The following is a 5827-nucleotide window of genomic DNA, read 5'->3' on the forward strand; positions in this document are numbered from 1 at the left end:
ATAATAGTGGATAGGTGAAAGAACATACTTAAAAAGTTATACATGGAATAACAAAGATAAACGTTTAGACTTACACAACTTCGATTAATTCGATGACGAGGAACCCACTTTGAGACTAATAATGGTTGGAGACGGCTTGAATGGGTAATGAAGAAAAACTTTAATATAAGTTTAACATCGAATTTAACTAGTCTTTTGAGAGTTGAATAGGTAGTCTTCTGTGAAAATTTGTCAATCTGTGGACATTTGTGAACATGAAGTTTAGGAGGTATTTTTCTGTGGAAATTTGGGAATACGTAAATTAGTAAGTAATGTGGAGAATTGTGTGAACATGTAGTTCAGTAATAGACTGTTGTGGAGATGTGTGTGAACATGTAGTTCAGTAATAGACTGTTGTGGAGATGTGTGTGAACATGTAGTTCAGTAATAGACTGTTGTGGAGATGTGGGTGAACATGTAGTTCAGTAATAGACTGTTGTGGAGATGTGTGTGAACATGTAGTTCAGTAATAGACTGTTGTGGAGATGTGTGTGAACAAGAACCTTAGTAGATACTCTTCTCTAGACATTTGGGAACGTATAGTTTGGAAAAATGTTTTCTGTGGACATTGATGAATATGTAGTGTAGTAAGTAGTCTTCTCTGGACACTTGTAGACATGTAATTTAGTAAGTAGCCTTTTTGGTTGTTGTTAAGTGCAAATCTACACAATGGGGTGACTATCTGTGCTGTGCCCACCACGGGTATTGAAACCCGATTTTTAGCGTTGTAAGCCTCCAGACTTACCACTGAGCCAATGGGGGCAGTAGGTAGTTCCTGTAGTCTTTTTTGAACATTTTGTTGAATAGATAGTCTTCTGTAGATACTTGTGAACACGCAGTTTAGTAGGTAGTGTTCTGTGGACATTTGTGATCATGTCGTTTATTAGGTAGTCTTCTGTATGGATGTGTGTGTAAACACGTAATTTAGCAGGTAATATTCTGAAAGTGTGTGAATGTGTAGTTTAGTAAATAGTCTTCTGTGGAATTTGTAAACGTGTAGATTAGTAAAAAGTCTTCTCTGGAATTTTTAAACGTGTAGTTTAATAAGTAGTCTTTTGAGGGAATGTATGAAAATGAAGTTTAGTAGGTTGTCTCATGTGGACATGTGTGAACATGCAGCTTAGCAGGTAGTCTTCTGTGGAGATTTATGTGAATAGACAGGATGTCATCTGGAACATCTTTTTCCTAATAAAAAGGTTTTGTTGATTATACGTTTATCCCTGTCTTCATAATTATACCTTTCTGAAGTTTCTGAAGGCATGCCACTTACAAGTTATATTGTATAAGCCCCTACCTTTCAGAAACAATGTTTACATATATCTGTATACATACCGCAGCTCCCATTATGAGAAGTGTCGAATATCCTAATAGTTTTACACTACATGGAAGAAATACCTGTACTGTATATATGTTTATTATATGTTTAATTAAACATTTATGTGTAACGTACAGTTATTCTGATAGAATAGTTCTTACGCTTCTCAGTCGGTTGTATATTTATGCTAGTTGCTTGCATAAAATCAAACCGGTAAAAGTGCAACACACTGAAATGCTTGTTTAGTTTCGGTTCACTGGAACGCTGATAAGCATGATGACACTAAACCCAGAGAACGGGTAAAAATCAACTCGACATCTTCTGTGGAAGTGTGTGAATAGGTGGTGTAAGAAGTAAATAATCCGTAAACGTGTAGGAACATACGATTCGAAAGGTTATTATTTATAAGTCAAATAAAGATGATTAAGTTTTTTTTAGTAAAAGATGGACCACATACTAAATTAATTGTATGATGAATACGCATTAATCCTTAAACCTAATTTTAAACAATGGACTGCGCTAACAAAACAAGGTAAATGTGTCTGTATAGGTAGGTTAATGTGCATTCATAAACGTGTGTGGATGGGTAGTTACATCAATATTGGTCTGTAAATATACTACTGGTTTGGTTAATGCTAAACTACCAGTTGCCTTTTAAAAAGGCACATCACATAGTTTCTAGAAAATGTTATGAAATAAAGAAAACTAACGTTTCAAAACTGTAAGAGATGCAAACATAATTATAAGCAATTTATCTAGCCATTGATGATGATATTTGGATGTTTTATTCAGTAATTCACGTGAACAGTTAACCCTTATAATATTATTAATGTGCACAATAAGCTACTTTTACATTGTTCTTCTTGATAATTAGTTCAGTTGACATTGTTTATATGGACCAACAATTTAGCTTACACGGTTCATGTTAATTTACTTTATTCAGGTAACAAGTCAATTTAATTGTCAATTTTCACATGGACAGTCACTTTTGTTCACACTTTTCATATAAACAATTCTATTTATATTCTTTATATGAATATTCAGTTCAGTTTACAAGGCTCATGTATACAATCGCTTCACCTTACACTGTTCAATGTGGACAACCAATCCAGTTAGCATTATTGTTGTAGACAATCAGATTAGCTGCTATTGTTTAAGTGTACAATTAATTGAGCTTATATTGTTCAAGCATACAATTAATTGAGCTTATATTGTTCAAATGTACAATTAATTGAGCTTATATTGTTCACGTGATAATAATTTCAGTTTAATTCAATTAACAAAACTGTATAATTATTCAACTACAATTATATAATTTGACCAAATTGTAACATCTTGAAAAATGCCCCCCCAGTGGCACGGCGGTATGTCTATGGACTTACAACGCTAGAAACCGGGTTTCGATACCTGTGGTTAGCAGGGCACAGATAGCCCATTGTGTAGCTTTGTGCTTAATTACATACAAACAAACAATCTTGAAAAATATTGTTAGTTAACTGATATTTCTTATTACTGAAACTCTTTTATGAATTTCATTTTCATCACCTCTTTATGTAATGTTTAATCACGTTTTATTAGGCTAAAACAGAGGAACTAATTTCATCCTCAAATGTAGGTATAAAGTTTCGGTATTTGGTATTCGTAAAGTATGATAAAATACGTGTAATCTAGAATGATAAACTTACTACTTTAAATGAAAACTAAGACATGAACCTAACATAAATGTTTAGGATACTGTAAAACGTAGAGAGAGCAAAAACATGTATCATAGTTATTACTAAAATTAGCACATGGGAAAAAAAGTAGCATTAATGAATTGGATTCTGTTATATAAATACATACATATCTATATAATTGATGTTTGAGGTTTTCTGCTCACTATTGTTATTATTCTGAAACTTAGACCATTATTATGGCAATAAATTACATTACGTTCTATTATTGTTTTTATATTAAAGTCAATTTATTCTTGCAGAACTTGTGATAAATACAAGCAGAGCGTCACGAAATGAATATGTGAGCATGGCTCATTTTTTGTTTGTTTAAAATATAGACAAATAAAATCGTGATAAAGTACATGTATTTTCACTACCGTATTTTTAGCTTCGTGTATGACGTTTACGTATTAGCTTTCTATATTGTAAACCTGTGTGTATTGTGAAGATGCTGTTGTACGTTATGAATAATGCACGAAGTTCGGCACGCATATTACAATTTGAAAATGCTTAGAATATATCGCTCCTCAGTGGATACACACGAGAAGACTGTGTCCTTCCTCAGTCAATATACTCGTGATGGCTGTGTTCTTTCTCAGTAGATACACACGTGAAGACTCCTTTCTCAGTGAATGTGCTCGTGAAAGCTGTTTCCTTCCTCAGTAAATAAACTCGTGAAGACTGTATTTGTCCTCAGTGAATTCTCTTGTGAAGACCGTGTCCTTTATCAGTGAATACATTGTGAAGACTGTGTCCTTCATCAGTGAATACATTGTGAAGATCGTGTCCTTTCTCAGTTAACACATACGTGAAGACTCTGTCCTTTCTCAATGAATATACTCGTGAAGACTGTGTTTTTCCTCAGTGAATTCTCTTGTGAAGACCGTGTCCTTTCTCAGTTAACACATACGTGAAGACTCTATCCTCTGTTGTTGAATATACTCGTGAAGGCTGTGGCCTTCCTCAGTGAATACACACGTGAAGACCCTGTCCTTCTTCCTCAGTTAATACATTCATGAAGAGCGTGTCCTTCCTCGGTGAATACGCTCGTGAAAGCTGTGATCTTTCTCGGTAGATACACACGTGAAGACTGTGTTTTTCCACAGTGAATTCGCTTGTGAAGACCGTGCCTTCATCAGTAAATACATTGTGACGAACGTGTCCTTTCTCACATGGAGACTTTGTCCTTTCTTCTTGAATATGCTCGTGAACACTGTGCCCTTCATCAACGAATATACTCGTGAAGACCGTGTCATTCGTCAGTGAATACAATTATGAAGATTTCCCAAGCGATTAAACTCGCGAAAACTTTGTCCTTCTTCAGTGATACACTTGTTGAATACACACGTGAAGACCAAGTTATTCCTCAGTAAATACACTTCTGAAGCCTATATTTTTCTCCTTAGTGAATGCGCTAGTGAAGACTGACATTTTTTGATAAACATACTCGCGAAAACCACGTTCTCTTACGTCAGTGAATACACTCGTGACGACCTTATCCTACCTCAGTGAATACATTCGTGAAGCCCATACTATTCTTCAGTGAATATACTCGTGAAGATTGTTTTACCTCAGTAAATACATTTGTGAAGACCGTGTCCTTCCTTAACGAACTCACTCGTGAATTTGATTCTCTTTTGCACATATAGTTTGCAATTCCAGGCCTGTTCTTTCCCACAAATGCTTGAGTCCAGGTTGTTACTTTTCTTAGTGTATGTACAAGTATGAATTATGTCTTTCATCTAAACTGTGTTCTTCTTCAATAGTTGCACAAGTTCGTGTCGTGTCCTTTCTCAATAAATCCACAAGTCCAGTTGGCTCCATTGGTCAATGGGCGGAGAAGCTCAGCATGTGTCTTTCTTAAAAGATACAAAACTCCATGCTGTGTATTTCAATATATATACAAGAGCAAGACATGTTATCTTTCACTGTACATTGTTCTTCTACCGACTTGAGTCTTTTCCCAATATATATATATGTGTGTGTGTGTGTGTGTGTGTCGATATCCGTGGTGGGCAGAACACAGATAGCCCATTGTGCAGCTTTGTGCTTAACTTTAAACAAACAAACAAACACATAGGCGCAGCACATCCAAACCATGCTTACTTCACTGGTCCAATCTCTAAGACTGAAATTAACTGTGGAAAAGCAATACATTTCTATGTTACATCGCGATGGGTTACATGAGTTTCAATTCCAAACTACATTGTCCATCTGCAACTAAAGATGGAGGGAAACTTGATATTGATTTTTTCCCATTACACACTGGAAAGTAAACGAACTAAAATCAGCATGAGACGAAACGTTTTATTTTTTTCTACGAGGTAATTGGAGTACCGTTTTACGATAATGTTTACTTTCTGCTTTCATTTTTATTTAGGTATTACTATAGCTAATGTTAAGTGACAGGATACTCTACAGTAAGTTAAGATTGTTGGGTTTTGTTTTACTCTTTTTTTAAACCTTTCTTTCTGTGAACGAATAATCAATAAAAAAATGTTGGTTTGTTTTGAATCGCTAACCGTCCCTAATTTAGCAGTGATATACTAGATGGAAAGCAGCTAGTCAACAACCAACCACCGCCAACTCTTGTGCTATTCTTTTACCAACGAATAGTGGGATTGATCATCATGTTATAACGTCCCCACGGCTGAAAGGGCGCACATGGTCGATGAGGGGTATTCGAACCCGCAATCTGTAGATTGCGAGTCGATCGCCCTAACCACCAGGCCCAATAAAAAGAATGACCAGAATATGT

Source organism: Limulus polyphemus, unplaced genomic scaffold (genome assembly GCF_000517525.1).
Source record: "Limulus polyphemus unplaced genomic scaffold, Limulus_polyphemus-2.1.2 Scaffold105, whole genome shotgun sequence".
NCBI classification, from domain to species: Eukaryota; Metazoa; Arthropoda; class Merostomata; order Xiphosura; family Limulidae; genus Limulus; species Limulus polyphemus.